The following is a 16,749-nucleotide window of genomic DNA, read 5'->3' on the forward strand; positions in this document are numbered from 1 at the left end:
ACAGAAAGTGGGAGCGGTTTCGCGTCATAGCACGATCGATCCATTCTGTGCTGCAGGGGCTGGGGGAAGCCATGTTTGAGCTACAGCTATGATCTGCTGCAGCTGCTGCAGCACATCATAGCAGGATCTCACAGTATCGCACTGGTTCAGGCATTGTTTAGGCGAAACCAGTGGGAACGATGTGGTTGGCGGTTCAGATTTGAACAGCCAATCACAACGATCATTGATGCCACTCCCCCTTGGGTCAAGCAAAGGTCCCCTGCTGTAAGAAACAGTTGTAAATTAAAAAAAAAATGTTTTGTAATTGGATTGATACCTTTTTATTTTTCAACCAACAAGCCTTTTGTTTGGTACAACTGTATTTATTTTAATATGACATTTTAAATGTACAGACATATTGTGGAAAATTATAAACATTCCAAACTTGGCAACTTGGCAACTATGGAAAGTTAATCAATGCCATTTAGCCGTCGGCCATAGCACAGTAATCAACTACATGGTGAAAACCCAAGTAGTTTCCAGATACTTTGGGGAAGATTTCTCTAACTTTTTTGACCGCACATGTAGGAATCGGTCTTCTTTTCTTTAGACACACATATACATACACACGTATGTACACATACACATACACGTACACACACACACACACACACACACAGACGCGCAAAGAGCAATGTCCATCCAAAAAATGAGTGAAAGCACACATTTCCCGTTTTAAAAAAATAAAGTGTAATGTAACAGTACTAAATGTTAGAATATATGTTTATCGCTGTCATCTTTTGTTGATTTTCGTTCCAAATTATATTTTATATCTCGTAAAATTAAATTTTTTCCTTTCATGAACATGAATTCTCATGGTGAATATTTTACTAAAACAAAACTAAAGTGAGATCTCTATTTGTGGAATAAAAAAATTATGTTCCCTATGTTTGACAAATTTTTGCATTAGCTGTTTGCCATATCAGAGGCACAGTAGTCAAATGCTTTGAGAAAGCCCATGTACTGTCCAGATTCCTCAGGGAAAACTTCTCTGACCCTTTTGACGGCACAGGAAGGAATAAGTCTTCATCTCTTTGGCCTCAGATAACTATGCACCCACATTGTAAACATTCGGTAAGTAGCTTTCCTATAATTTCTAGAAAAAATATAGATGTTTAGTATATACATATAAAAGAAAATTGGCCGTTTCAATTTCACAGGATACAAAGTATTCTTACCTATTCTCCAGTGGAGGCAAAGGAGCATTACCAAAATTTCTATAAATTTCACAAATTTTTAACTGATCCTGTTTGAGACATTGTTCGGAAAACATTTTGTGTTCAGTGATGCATGACAATGTTTCCTCTTCCATTTTGCAGGTTGCATTATGAATGTCTTTACAGCAAATACATTCCTCCGCAGTTTGCAATTGAATACACTGCCCACAGCTACACCACATTTCAACATTTGGAACAACCTAAGCTTCTTATTGCTGTTCTTTTTGCTGTTCTTTTTTTGGGGGCTGGAGAGACAATATGTGGTTTGGGTCTTGAAAAGCTTGGTTCATTTACCGAAGCTCCCTGTACAATTCTTCTCTCTAAAAACAATGAGTTACATTATTATTGAAATTGAAAAAAATTGATTTACCAAAACAAAGGCAAAAGCACAAACCTCTTTTGCTCTTTTTGCTTTCTGTTCTTCTGTATATTTAGATATTCTTTTTTTTCCTCGACTTTTGCTGGAATCAACACAATTACTTGCTCTTTTGCTTGCCATTGTATTAGTCTATAAAATAGTCAACAGAAAATCTACAGTTCTGATGTGGCTAGCAAAGTATTGTCCAAGCTGACATGTCATGTGCCTCCTTCCTAGCTGACATGACGTACGCCTCCTTCCTAGTGGACATGACGTATGCCTCCTATCTAGCTGACATGACATGAGCCTCCTTTCTAGCTGACATGACGTGAGCCTTCTTCCTAGCTGACATGACGTGCGCCTCCTTCCTAGCGGACATGACGTACACCTCCTTCCTAGCTGACAGGACGTACGCCTCCTTCCTAGCTGACATGACGTGAGCCTCCTACCTAGCTGACATGACGTGAGCCTCCTTCCTAGCTGACATGACGTGAGCCTCCTATCTAGCTGACATGACGTGAGCCTCCTTCCTAGCTTGCTAGCTGACATGACGTGAGCCTCCTTCCTAGCTGACATGACGTGCGCCTCATTCCTAGCTTTCATGACGTACGCCTCATTCTTAGCTGACAAGACGTACGCCTCATTCCTAGCTGACATGACGTACACCTCATTCCTAGCTGATATGACGTACGCCTCATTCCTAGCTGACATGACATACGCTTTCTTCCTAGCTGACATGACGTGAGCCTCCTTCCTAGCTTGCTAGCTGACATGACGTGAGCCTCCTTCCTAGCTGACATGACGTGCGCCTCATTCCTAGCTGACATGACGTACGCCTCCTTCCTAGCTGACATGACGTATGCCTCCTTCCTAGCTGACATGACGTGAGCCTCTTTCCTAGCTGACATGACGTGAGCCTCCTTCCTAGCTGACATGACGTGTGCCTCCTTTCTAGCTGACATGACGTGAGCCTCCTTCCTAGCTGACATGACGTGAGCCTCCTTCCTAGCTGACATGACGTGAGCCTCCTTCCTAGCTGACATGACGTGAGCCTCCTTCCTAGCTGACATGACGTGTGCCTCCTTCCTAGCTGAAATGACGTGTGCCTCCTTCCTAGCTGATATGACTTGTGCCTCATTCCTAGCTGACATGACATGTGGCTCCTTCGTATGTACGGGCAGCGGGAGCAAGGGTAAGTCGAGAGTGAAGAATTTATATTTCATAATAAAAGCATATGCGAAATAACATTTATATTTATTGATATGTTCATACCGTGTTCCCTGAAAATAAGACACGGTCTTATTTTTTTTGGACAATAGGATAAAGAGTTGCACACCAGTCACAATGTATAGGGGAATAATGAACAGCAGAACTGCTATGGGAATACTAGACTGAAAAATACAATGGACTATCTGAAAAAAGTGAAAAACATGAAAATGGTATGTGCATATTTGCTATGAATAATAGGAATGAGAGATGTTTAGCCATTGTATTGATCAATGCAAAGGAGCCCCAAACCCAAATGCCAAGGTAATCTCTATTTTTGGGGTCCCTAACCTACGTGTAATTGTAATGTAATGTTAGGAAATGCAAGTTGAACGATTGTCTCTGACCCCAGTTAGCTCCCTGACTCTGACCCCAGTTAGCTCCCTGACTCTGACCCCAGTTAGCTCCCTGACTCTGACCCCAGTTAGCTCCCTGACTCTGACCCCAGTTAGCTCTCTGTCTCAGACCACAGCCAGCATTCTGTCCCAAGTTAGTTCTGTGTCTCTGCCCACAGCCAGCTCTGTGGCTCTGGCCCAAGCTCTGTGTCTCCTCCCTTTCCCCATATACTAGTTTGGTCTCTGCTCTACACTAGTTCCACCACCCCCTACCATCATATTTTTGCCTGTGCAGTAAAGAATCATGTCTGGCAATTCACCACAGCAGCCCTGCTGCTACTGATTTCAGTGTTACCTGTGAGTGATCAACTGTCACATTCCAATAGTCTTCACTCCTCTCTTCTTGCATCAACGCTACAGACTTCTTGCTCCTGGCTGCTCCCTCCAACGCTGTGTGCACTTTCTCTGTTCCACGATCAGTCAGCTATACTTCTCTTGTCCTTCTGTTGCTCTTCTCACTGCACAGCACTTCCTGTTTACAAGCAGTCACCAAGAAAATGGCAATGCACTGTGTCTCTAGTATTGTTTATGCCTACTCCCCTTTTGGGTGTAGTATAACACCCAAAGGGGAGGGAAATAATGATGCCACCAGTTTCTGCAGGGATTTTGCAGCTAATGTAATGCTGGTAAGTTTTACCATAGCTGCTTCAGAGCTACACAGGAAGATGTTCGCCCTAGCTGCAGATATAAGTAATTTTTTTTTTCAATCGATATTTTTCTTATTGTATAATCTACAAATAGCACAAAAAAAAGCATTAAACAATTTGAAATATTCTAAGGAGTTGGTGGCCAACTATAGTAGGAGAAAGATGGAATGTTTAACGATCACTATTGCTGGTCAGGAGTAGAGATGAGCGAACTGGTCCCGGTTCGGCTCGAGGCCGGTTCGCCGAACGGGGGTCCCGTTCGAGTTCGGTTCGTCGAACGTTAGACGAACCGAACTCGAACGTATAGGCTAGAATGGGAGGCAATCACAAACACATAAAAATGCATGATAAATGTACACAAACAGTTAATAAACATTGCCATAACACTTACCGGTCCTCGCGATCCCTTCTGCACTCTGTCTCCTGCTGCTATTCCATCCGATGATCGCTGAATCCTCCCGGTGACCTGCACTGCCAGCAGAGATGCAGGACCTATCGTGACGTCAAAATAGCCATGTGACCAGTCATGTGGCTATTATCTCATTGGCTACAGACTGGTCACATGACTATGACACGTCATGTAGGACCTGCGAGTGCATCTCTCCGGTACACGGTGCACATATGTGTATCGCCGTGTACCGGCGACATGCTCTAGCACACGGTCGCCTCCCCGTTCCGTTAGGGACCGGCTGACACAGCCGGTCATTAACGGAGATCACCGTTGCCATAGCAACGCAGTTAGCGGTGACGTCACCGCTAACCGCGGCTCCGAGAGCACAGTTGCTATGGTAACGCGTCTGTCAGCGTTACCGCTAGCAGCCAGCAGTGATCACTCACGGAGTGAAGGCTGCACGCTGCTGCACGATTGTAGTGAGCATTGTAGTGAGGATGGAGGTTCCCCAGCCCCAAGTGATGAGCTGGTGAATCTCATCCTTCCTCACTACAATCGTCACTACTACTACACTAGAAAGAAAGAAGACAGAAGAGCAGGATCGTGGAGGGCTGACAGGGGGTAATAAAGATGGAGTCTCTAATGTGTCTGTGTATTTATTTCTATTAAAGTATTTTTTCTCTGTGTGGTGTCTTTTTTTTAACCCTTTATTGGAGATTCTTAATGGCCGGGTCAAACGTGCCTGACATTAAGAATCTCTGGCTTAATACTGGCTGGTAAAACAAAGCCAGTATTAACTCATGATTACCCAACAAGCCACCCGGCTCCAGGGCTGTTGGAAGAGTTGGATACAGCGCCAGATGATGGCGCTTCTATGAGAGCGCCATTTTCTGGGACGGCTGCGGACTGAAATCCGCAGCAGAGGCGCCCACAAACCTCGGGCTAACCTGTGCTGCGGATTCCAATCCCCAGCTGCCTAGTTGTACCCGGCTGGACACAAAAATGGGGCGAAGCCCACGTCATTTGTTTTTTAATTATTTCATGAAATAAGTGAAATAATTAAAAAAAACGGGCTTCCCTATATTTTTGGTTCCCAGCCGGGTACAAATAGGCAACTGGGGGTTGGAGGCAGCCCGTGGCTGCCAGCTGTACCTGGCTAGCATACAAAAATATGGCAAAGCCCACGTCATTTTTTTGGTGGGCAAAAAAATTCTGCATACAGTCCTGGATGGAGTATGCTGAGCCTTGTAGTTCTGCAGCTGCTGTCTGCTCTTCTCCATACAGACAGACAGCAGCTGCAGAACTACAAGGCTCAGCATACTCCATCCAGGACTGTATGCAGAAGTTTTTTGCCCCCTGAAAAAATTATGTGGGCTTCGCCATATTTTTGTATGCTAGCCAGGTACAGCAGGCAGGTACGGCTGCCCCCAACCCCCAGTTGCCTATTTGTACCCGGCTGGGAACCAAAAATAAAGGGAAGCCCTTTTTTTATTATTTCATGAATTTCATGAAATAATTAGAAAACAAATGACGTAGGCTTTGCCCCATTTTTGTGTCCAGCCGGGTACAACTAGGCAGCTGGGGATTGGAATCCGCACCACAGGTTGGCCTGAGCTTTCTGGGCCCCACTGCTGCGAATTGCAGTCTGCAGCCACCTCAGAAAATGGCATTTTCATAGAAGCGCCATCTTCTGGCGCTGTATCCAACTCTTCCAGCACCTGCCTGCTATACCTGGCTAGCATACAAAAATATGGCGAAGCTCACGTCCTTTTTTTGTAGTTTTTTGGCAAAAAAAATAAAAAATGCTTCCCTGGATTTTCCATTGCCAGTGAAGGTAACACCAAGCAGTGGGGGTTAGCAGCCAGTAGCTGCTTGGATTACCCTTAGCTAGCAATACAAAAAATGCAGCGGGAGCCCATATATATTTTTTTTAATTATTTATTTAAATAACTAAAAATAAAATGGGCTTCCCTGTATTTTGATTGCTGGACATCACAGTGCTGTAAAAATAAATCTTTAAAAAAATGACGTAGCGCTCCGCGGTATTTTTGATTCTCAGCGCAGATAAAGCAGACAGCTATGGGTTGCCACCCTCATCTGCCTGCCGTTACCTTGGTTGGCAATCAAAATACAGGGAAGCCCATTAATTTTTTCTATTTAAAAAATAGTTAAAAAAAAAATGACGTTGGGTCCCCCCATTTTTGATAGCCAGCTAGGGTAAAGCAGACGGCTGTAGCCTGAAAACCACAGCTGGCAGCTTTACCGTGGTTGGGGATCCAATGTGGAGGTCCCCTCAGGCTCTTTTTTATAATTATTTTATAAATATTAATAATTACACAATAAAAGTAGGGTCCCCCCCAAATTGGATCACCAGCCAAGGTAAAGCGGACAGCTGTGGTCTGGTATTCTCAGGGTGGGAAGGTCCATAGTTATTGGGCCTTCACAGCCTAAAAATAGCAGGCCGCAGGCACCCCAGACGTGGCGCATCCACTAGATGCGCCAATCCTGGCGCTTCACCCCAGCTCATCCCGTGCCCTGGTGCAGTGGCAAACGGGGTAATAAATCGGGTTGATACTAGCTGTAAAGTCACCTGAGATCAAGCCCAGCAGTTTGTGATGTCATGGCGTCTATTAGATACCCAACATCATAAACTGTCAGTACTAACAAAAACAAAAAATCGACAAAAGAAATTTATTTGAAAAAACAGTCCCCAAAACATTTCCTCTTTCACCAATTTATTGTAAGAAAAAAAATAAAGGGGTCCCACGACGACTCTGGACCGTCTAGAATATGGGGGGGAGACACTCAGGGAACGTATCCCCCATTTTCTAGGAGTGCGGACCCTTCATGTGAGGAGTGTGGGTGCAATGAATCTGCACTCACTCTCCCCGGGTCCACAGCAGCAGAGTCCATGTCGTAATGGTTGCTACCAAAGCTGCAATGCCCTGCTCATGAGGTAAGGGCATGCCTAATCAGGAGAACTACTGTAGAGGAAGCTCTGCTCACTGGTATATAGGTGCTCAGAGGTAATAATAGATAAAATTAGTGAGTAACCTCGGCACTCTAAATCTCCCAGACTAAGTCAGTAAGTCACAATGGATAGTAATGCAAAATCACTCTTTATTGGTCCATATTAAGAAAAAAAAATTTTTCATAAGCATATATGTTTTTGTCCAAAACAAGTTACAAATGACGTTTCGGCCTGAGCCTTCGTCAGATTGGACTTATCTGCATGTAATCATGAAAAATGACAATAATCAGTATCACATAAGAGTGAGAGAACAATAACATAAACTCGAACAATGTAGAGGTACAATTGGGATGCAGCAAAAAAATTGCAACACAGCAAGAAATGAAACACATGATACAAATGTCATAATACAGTACAAGGACAATATAGTAATGACAAATATGGGGTCAGAGTAGACTTAGACAGCTCTGGTACGAAAGAGATGTCAATCATAAAGTAACATGTGCAGTAGGTGTAGAGCTACAGTATGCATGGCAGAGCTAATGGGTAGACCGACCATAGAAAAAGAACGGAGAAAAAGTGGAGAAAAAGTGGAGCATAAGAGGAGAAAAAAGTGGAGAAAAAGTGGAGAAAAAGTGGAGCATAAGAGGAGAAAAAGTGGAGAAAAAGTGGAGAAAAAGTGGAGCATAAGAGGAGAAAAAGTGGAGAAAAAAGTGGAGAAAAAGTGGAGAAAAAGTGGAGAAAAAGTGGAGAAAAAGTGGAGAAAAAGTGGAGAAAAAGTGGAGCATAAGAGGAGAAAAAGTGGAGCATAAGAGGAGAAAAAGTGGAGAAAAAGTGGAGAAAAAGTGGAGAAGAAGTGGAGCATAAGAGGAGAAAAAGTGGAGAAAAAGTGGAGCATAAGAGGAGAAAAAGTGGAGATTAAGAGGAGAAAAAGTGGAGAAAAAGTGGAGCATAAGAGGGAAAAAGTGGAGAAAAAGTGGAGAAAAAGTGGAGAAAAAGTGGAGAAAAAGTGGAGCATAAGAGAAGAAAAAAGTGGAGAAAAAGTGGAGAAAAAGTGGAGAAAAAGTGGAGAAAAAGTGGAGCATAAGAGGAGAAAAAGTGGAGAAAAAGTGGAGATTAAGAGGAGAAAAAGTGGAGAAAAAGTGGAGCATAAGAGGAGAAAAAGTGGAGATTAAGAGGAGAAAAAGTGGAGCATAAGAGGAGAAAAAGTGGAGAAAAAGTGGAGAAAAAGTGGAGCATAAGAGAAGAAAAAGTGGAGAAAAAAGTGGAGAAAAAGTGGAGAAAAAGTGGAGAAAAAGTGGAGATTAAGAGGAGAAAAAGTGGAGAAAAAAGTGGAGAAAAAAGTGGAGAAAAAAGTGGAGAAAAAGTGGAGAAAAAGTGGAGAAAAAAGTGGAGAAAAAAGTGGAGAAAAAGTGGAGAAAAAGTGGAGAAAAAGTGGAGAAAAAGTGGAGCATAAGAGGAGAAAAAGTGGAGAAAAAGTGGAGAAAAAGTGGAGAAAAAGTGGAGCATAAGAGGAGAAAAAGTGGAGAAAAAAGTGGAGAAAAAAGTGGAGAAAAAGTGGAGAAAGAGTGGAGAAAAAGTGGAGAAAAAGTGGAGCATAAGAGGAGAAAAAGTGGAGAAAAAAGTGGAGAAAAAGTGGAGAAAAAAGTGGAGAAAAAGTGGAGAAAAAGTGGAGCATAAGAGGAGAAAAAGTGGAGAAAAAGTGGAGAAAAAGTGGAGCATAAGAGGAGAAAAAGTGGAGAAAAAGTGGAGAAAAAGTGGAGCATAAGAGGAGAAAAAGTGGAGCATAAGAGGAGAAAAAGTGGAGAAAAAGTGGAGAAAAAAGTGGAGAAAAAGTGGAGCATAAGAGAAGAAAAAGTGGAGAAAAAAGTGGAGAAAAAGTGGAGAAAAAGTGGAGATTAAGAGGAGAAAAAGTGGAGCATAAGAGGAGAAAAAGTGGAGAAAAAGTGGAGAAAAAGTGGAGCATAAGAGGAGAAAAAGTGGAGAAAAAGTGGAGATTAAGAGGAGAAAAAGTGGAGCATAAGAGGAGAAAAAGTGGAGATTAAGAGGAGAAAAAGTGGAGAAAAAGTGGAGCATAAGAGGAGAAAAAGTGGAGAAAAAGTGGAGAAAAAGTGGAGCATAAGAGAAGAAAAAGTGGAGAAAAAAGTGGAGAAAAAGTGGAGAAAAAGTGGAGATTAAGAGGAGAAAAAGTGGAGAAAAAGTGGAGCATAAGAGGAGAAAAAGTGGAGAAAAAGTGGAGAAAAAGTGGAGAAAAAGTGGAGCATAAGAGGAGAAAAAGTGGAGAAAAAAGTGGAGAAAAAGTGGAGAAAAAGTGGAGAAAAAGTGGAGCATAAGAGGAGAAAAAGTGGAGAAAAAAGTGGAGAAAAAGTGGAGCATAAGAGGAGAAAAAGTGGAGAAAAAGTGGAGAAAAAGTGGAGAAAAAGTGGAGCATAAGAGGAGAAAAAGTGGAGATTAAGAGGAGAACAAGTGGAGAAAAAGTGGAGCATAAGAGGAGAAAAAGTGGAGAAAAAGTGGAGAAAAAGTGGAGAAAAAGTGGAGAAAAAGTGGAGCATAAGAGAAGAAAAAGTGGAGAAAAAAGTGGAGAAAAAGTGGAGAAAAAGTGGAGAAAAATTGGAGATTAAGAGGAGAAAAAGTGGAGAAAAAGTGGAGCATAAGAGGAGAAAAAGTGGAGAAAAAGTGGAGAATAAGAGGAGAAAAAGTGGAGAAAAAGTGGAGCATAAGAGGAGAAAAAGTGGAAAAAAAAGTGGAGAAAAAGTGGAGAAAAAAGTGGAGAAAAAGTGGAGAAAAAGTGGAGCATAAGAGGAGAAAAAGTGGAGAAAAAGTGGAGAAAAAGTGGAGAAAAAGTGGAGCATAAGAGAAGAAAAAGTGGAGAAAAAAGTGGAGAAAAAGTGGAGAAAAAGTGGAGAAAAAGTGGAGATTAAGAGGAGATTAAGAGGAGAAAAAGTGGAGAAAAAGTGGAGAAAAAGTGGAGCATAAGAGAAGAAAAAGTGGAGAAAAAAGTGGAGAAAAAGTGGAGAAAAAGTGGAGAAAAAGTGGAGATTAAGAGGAGAAAAAGTGGAGAAAAAGTGGAGCATAAGAGGAGAAAAAAGTGGAGAAAAAAGTGGAGAAAAAGTGGAGAAAAAAATGGAGAAAAAGTGGAGCACCCTTTGGTACCTTTCATGTGGCACTAAGGGGTGCTTAGCTTTGTATTTAGCCAAAAAAATGAAAACAAAATGACGTAGGGTTCCCCCTAGTTTTGTAGCCAGCTAGGGTAAAGCAGACGGCTGCAGCCTGCAGACCACAGCTGGCAACCTCACCTTGGCTGGTAATCCAAAACTGAGGGCACCCCACGCTGTTATTTTAAATTAAATAAATAATTAAAAAAAAAAACACGTAGGGGTCCCCCAAAATTGGATCACCAGCCAAGGTAAAGCAGACAGCTGGGGCCTGATATTCTCAGACTAGGGAGGTCCATGGTTATTGGAATCTCCCCAGCCTAAAAATAGCAGGCTGCAGCCGCCCCAGAAGTGGCGCATCCATTAGATGCGCCAATCCTGGTGCTTCGCCCCAGCTCATCCCGCGCCCTGGTGCGGTGGCAAACGGGGTAATATATGGGGTTAATACCAGATGTGTAATGTCACCTGGCATCAAGCCCTGGGGTTGGTGAGGTCAGGCGTCTATCAGATACCCGACATCACCAACCCAGTCAGTAATAAAAAAAAATAGACGACAAACACATTTTTATTTGAAAAAACACTCCCCAAAACATTCCCTCTTTAACCAATTTATTAGAATGAAAAACAAATCCAGGTCTGGTGTAATCCAAGGGGTTGCCATGACGATCCACACTGTCCCAGTCAATGAAGAGCAGGATGTTCCCCATTGGCTGGGAGAGCAATGCAGTGACCTGAGCTAACATCAATGGGTCAGCCCAGGTCACTGCAGGGGATGACAAGTGCTGCTGTCAGCGAGGTACATTACCTGCGCTGATCTCCAGCACTGCCGACAGCCCCTGTCACTGAGGTCAATGACCGGCGCCTTCCCCTCAAGTATCGTGAGAGGTCCGTGACGTCACCGCCAGTGTCAGTCTCGGGTCGGAAGCGATAGGTGATATGACAAGCGGCGGCCATGGAGGACAGTGACAGCGCTGAGGTCGGGATGGCGGGACTTCATCACCGCAGGTAAGCCGAGCGGGGGGGGGATGTGTGTGTGTGTGAGAGTGTGTGTGTGTGTGTATATGTATGTATACATGCCGCGGGCAGGAGGGGGCGGGGTGAGCTGAGCGGGGAAGTGTGGGCTTCCTGCACATAACTAAGATAAACATCGGGTTACTAACCAAAGCGCTTTGCTTGGATACCCGATGTTTATCTTGGTTACCAGCTTGTGGCAGGCTGCCAGCGATGGCTCCTGCACACTGTAGCTGGGAGGGGGGGGGGGTGTGTGCGTGAGTGAGAGTGTGTGTGTGTGTGTATATGTATGTATACATGCCGCGGGCAGGAGGGGGCGGAGCGAGCTGAGCGGGAAGTGTGGGCTTCCTGCACGTAACTAAGATAAACATCGGGTTACTAACCAAAGCGCTTTGCTTGGATACCCGATGTTTATCTTGGTTACCAGCTTGTGGCAGGCTGCCAGCGATGGCTCCTGCACACTGCAGCTGTAAAAAGCCCTGCTTTTTGCTGCTAGAACCGTTCTCGAACGTATCTAGAACTATCGAGCTTTTGCAAAAAGCTCGCGTTCTAGTTCGATCTCGAACAGCCCCAAAAATCACTCGAGCTTAGAACTGGAGAACCTCGAACCGCAAACCGCGCTCAACTCTAGTCAGGAGGTGGAGAGTTACAAATATTTGGGGGTGCACCTAGATAGCAAACTGGACTGGAGATGCAACTCAGAGAGGGTCTACAAGAAGGGGATGAACAAACTGTATTTCCTAAGGAAACTGAGGTCTTTTAATGTGTGCAGCAAAATGTTAGAAATGTTCTACCAGTCTGTAGTGGCAAGTGCCATCTTTTTTGCACTCATATGCAGGGGTAGTAGTGTGTGGGTCTCTGATGCTAATAAGCTGAATAAGCTTATCAAGAAGGCAAGCTCCGCTGTTGGCTGCAATCTGGACTCTTTTGAGGAGGTAGTGGAGAGAAAAACTCTGAAAAAGTGTATGGCGATTATGAATAATAATGCACATCCATTATATGAGCTATTCATGAGACAGAAGAGCACCTTCAGTAACCGGCTAATCCTGCTGAGGTGTAAGAAAGAAAAATATAGGAAATCATTTGTGCCAACTGCTATGCGAATGTACAACAATAACATTAGTGTTAAATCATCAAGGTGAATGTTTCTTTCTTTATTTCTTCTACTTTTCAGTTTACCCACTGTGTATGACCTAATCTAATGTATAATGTTCTTTTGTCAACTCTACTGTCTTGTCAATTAAGTAATTCATGTTATTATTTAAGTTGTGCTGCTGTGATACTATAAATTCCCACGGGATCAATAAAGTGTATCGTATCGTATCGTAATCTTATTTTCACAAAAAGAAATTAAATGAAATAAATGATGACACCTTCCCTTTAAATGTGTAGATTGGGACAATGTTATGGTAACTGGGGATATTGAACATAAATGGGGTAAGTTTAAGGATATACTACTAGAGTTCTGTAAAAAACTTATACCTTCTGGAAATAAAATGTCCAGGAATAAAAAGAAACCACTATGGATAAATAAGACTGTACAAAGCATAATAAAACAAAAACAAAGGGCGTTTAAACCTTAAAGGCTGAGAATACAGAAATAGCATTTCAGAAGTATAAAGATATCAATAGGAAATGCAAAAAAGAAATTAAGCAAGCAAAATTAGCTACTGAATCAAAAATCGCCAAGTACATTGAAATAAATACCAAAATCTTTTATCAATACATTAATGCAAAAAGGAAACAAAGGATAGTATCGGCCCCTTAAAATATAATAAGATAGTTATAAAGGACAAACAAAAGACTGAGGTATTAAACAGGCACTTCTTATCAGTGTTCACCAAGGAACAGACTGTTCCAGGGATCATTCAACAAGTGAAAAATCAAAGTTCACCACCCAATATAATTAATTTAACACAAAAAGAAGTATGCCTGCGTCTGAGTAAATTAAACATTGACAAAGCCCCCGGGCCAGATGGCATTCATCAATGGATATTGAGGGAATTGAGTTCCATAATCGACAGACCGCTGTATCTCATCTTTTTAGACTCGATTGTAACAGGGTTGGTGCCTCAGGATTGGAGGATTGCTGATGTGGTACCGATATTTAAGAAAGGTAAGAGGGTGGATCCAGGCAACTACCGTCCATTAAGCTTGACATTAGTAGTATGCAAAGTTTTTGAGAGCATTTTAAGGGATGACATGCAAAATTATATTGCAGAAAATAATATAATAACTGACAGCATGGATTCATGAAAGATAAGTCTTGTCTAACCAACCTGTTGGGGTTCTATGAGGGGGTAAGTGCAAATCTGGATATTGGTAATTCAGCTGATGTGATTTACTTGGACTTTGCAAAGGCATTTGATACTGTACCACATAATAGCCTTATACTAAAGCTCCAGAAGCAAGCACTAGGGGAAACTATATGCAACTGGGTAAGGAGTTGGCTAAAAGATAGGAAACAAAGAGTAGTTATAAATGGTACATTCTCTAATTGAGCTATAGTCAGCAGTGGGGTGGCGCAGGGATCTGTGCTAGGACCAATTCATTTTAATCTCTTTATTAATGACCTTGTGGATGGGATTGATAGTATAGTGTCAGTCTTTGCTGATGACACCAAACTATGTAGGATATTAAAAACTGACCTTGATAGTACAATATTACAAAAAGATCTGGATAAGATGTCAGAATGGGCAGATACTTGGCAAATGAGATTTATGTTTAATCTTTCTTTATTAAAGTAAACAAGAGAATTTACAGGAAGAAAAAAAAAGAAGATTCAAATACGTGATTACTTCATGTCAACTTACAGAGAAGAGTATAAGCCACATCCTAACTAACACCTCTTCTCTTACTAACTATCATAAGGCACGCATATGACATGTAACCACCTTTTATAATACAGACAATCTCCTTCCAATTGAGAACTACACCTCAAACAAAGTGAGGCTACTGCCGAAAACAAAAAAGAAAATGAAAAAATGTGAAGATTTAACGAGAACCAGAGAGAAAGGAAAGTAGCAAGGGGGAAAGATAAGGAAAAGAAGAGAAGGAAAAGGGGGAGAGAAGAGCAACAGAAAGAGAGGGAGTGAAGGCATGGTAGGGATTACTTAACCAGTACTTGGGCCGCTACATTGGACTAACGTAACACGCGTCATGCGTTACCAATAAGGTTCTGAAATGGTAGAGAATCAAGAGCCAGGGTCCAGGGGGTCCAGATCCTAAGAAATGTATCCACTGAGTCATTGGTTTCTGCCGTTAGGGACTCCATCCTGTGGATGATGGCCATCTCCGCAAACCACTCCCTCACAGATGGCACCCTAGTCGATTTCCAGTATCTCGGGATCACCATGCGTGCCGCCGTAAGACAGTATCTCAGAAGGCCCGCTTTCTGTGATTTAAGCGATCCTGGGAGAATTGAAAGCAGCACCATCTGAGGGGAACCCACCAACTGCTCTCCGCAAATCACAGCGTATGCTTTGAACACGGACCTCCAGAAAGGTTGTATCAATGGGCAGTCCCACCAGATATGCAGCATTGTCCCCCTTCCCCTTCCGCACCTCCAGCAGCTATCTGAGACCCCGGGAAATATTGCGTGTAGAGTATCCAGGCACCTGTACCAACGGGTCAGAATCTTATAATTTTTTTCCTGTGCTGCACAGGCGATGGAAAATTTATGAGTGAGGATAAAGGACTTTTTCCAGTCTTCCTCAGGAATGAAAGTCCCCAAATCTCTATTCCACTTCTCAATATATTTAATGTCTCCCATGTCCGCTTCTGTAATCAGGAAGGAGTAAACCAGAGACAAGAGATGCCCGGGAGAATCCTCCCCCAAAAACAATTGTTCAAATTTTGTGGGCTGAGCCGCAAAAAGCCCAAGTCTATTGTCAACCATCAAGAAGGACCTAAGTTGAAGGTATTCCAGCCAAGCCGTCGGATGCCGACCCTCTGGGAGCAAAAGGGCCGAAAAGGGGGGTACTTCCAAACCATGCAAAGTCTGGGCTATCCGTGTGTCCTCACCCCTCCTCCAATCTAAGAAACGCTCGACTCCCATCCCTGGGGGGAACTCCGGGTTAGAGAAAAGCGGTGAGAGTGGACCAGGACCCCTTGAGAGAGATCCCCGCCTGCACTCAACGTCCCAGACCCTCAGGGATGCCCTGAGAAACTCCGCCTCTCCATCTATCCGTCCCCTCCGCAGCGGTGTGATCCACGGGAGGAACCGCAGGGGCGTTTCGGAGCAAACCTGCTCCAGACTCACCCATTGTTTAGTGCTCCTATTAAATTGCCAATCCATTAGTCTCAGCAGAAGAAACGCCATGTGGTACTTTTTAAAGTCTGGCAACCCTGCCACCCCCTCTCCCTTAACTCTGCTCAACACTCTCCTCCCCACCCGAGAGCTCCTTCCTCCCCGCACAAATTTGTTAATAATTGACTGTATTCTGGTAAAGAAAAACGATAGTAGTGCTATAGGGGCCGTTTGAAAGATATATAGAAAACGAGGGAGAACATCCATCTTGATAACATTAATACGTCCAAACCAGGACAGTTTCTGTCTATCGATTTGTTTAAGATCTCTTATAGTGCGTTCCAACAAAGGGAGGTAATTGAGGTGAAAAATCTTGGTACTGTCCCGTTGTACCGCCACCCCCAGATAAGTCAGGGCCGATGTCTGCCATCTAAAAGGAAAGTTGGATGCAATATGATCTACTTCCCTCCCCGGCAGAGTGAAATTTAAGGCTTCTGATTTATTATAGTTAACTTTAAAGTTGCTTATATGTCAGAAGTTCTCAATTTCCTTAACCAAGGAGGGAAAGGATATATGGGGCTGTGTAATGTATAGGAGGAGGTCATCTGCATATAAGGCTGCTTTACAATGATGCTCTCCCACCTCTATCCCTTTATATCTGGGTTCTGCCTAATGGCCAAAGCCAAATGCTCCATTACGAGAACAAATAGGAGGGGGGATAAGGGACAACCCTGTCTGGTACCATTTTTTATGCTAATTTGCGCGGACAAGGACCCATTTACCTTTATTCTGGCAGTCTGTGTACTATAAAGGGAGGCCACTCCTCTAAGGAACCTGTCACCTATCCCTACCTGTCTCAACGCTGCCAACATGAAACTCCAGCTGACCCAGTCAAAGGCTTTCTCCGCATCTATGGAAACTAAACACATAGGTAGTGCCTTTGCCTTCACCCGAGCCAGCAGTAGAAACGTCTTATTCGTGTTGTCTCTTGCCTCTCGGCCCCCCACAAAACCCACCTGGTCCGTGTGTATCACTTTTGGAAGCAAAGGT

The 16,749-nt window shown here is 43.2% G+C and overlaps 1 protein-coding gene and 1 long non-coding RNA gene across 8 annotated transcripts in view; both read right to left on the reverse strand.

Moving 5' to 3' along the window:
- Positions 1–16,749, reverse strand: part of OSGEPL1 (O-sialoglycoprotein endopeptidase like 1) — a 1,349,050-nt gene that overhangs the window by 99,084 nt on the left and 1,233,217 nt on the right. The window lies entirely within an intron of this gene.
- On the reverse strand, positions 440–3,728 carry LOC142246017 (uncharacterized). Its single transcript, XR_012724842.1, has 3 exons — positions 3,571–3,728; positions 1,218–1,576; positions 440–1,135 (listed from the first exon to the last, which is right to left on the reverse strand). It is a non-coding gene; the product is annotated as an uncharacterized LOC142246017 (long non-coding RNA).

The sequence above is a fragment of the Anomaloglossus baeobatrachus genome, chromosome 7 (genome assembly GCF_048569485.1).
Source record: "Anomaloglossus baeobatrachus isolate aAnoBae1 chromosome 7, aAnoBae1.hap1, whole genome shotgun sequence".
Taxonomy (NCBI): domain Eukaryota; kingdom Metazoa; phylum Chordata; class Amphibia; order Anura; family Aromobatidae; genus Anomaloglossus; species Anomaloglossus baeobatrachus.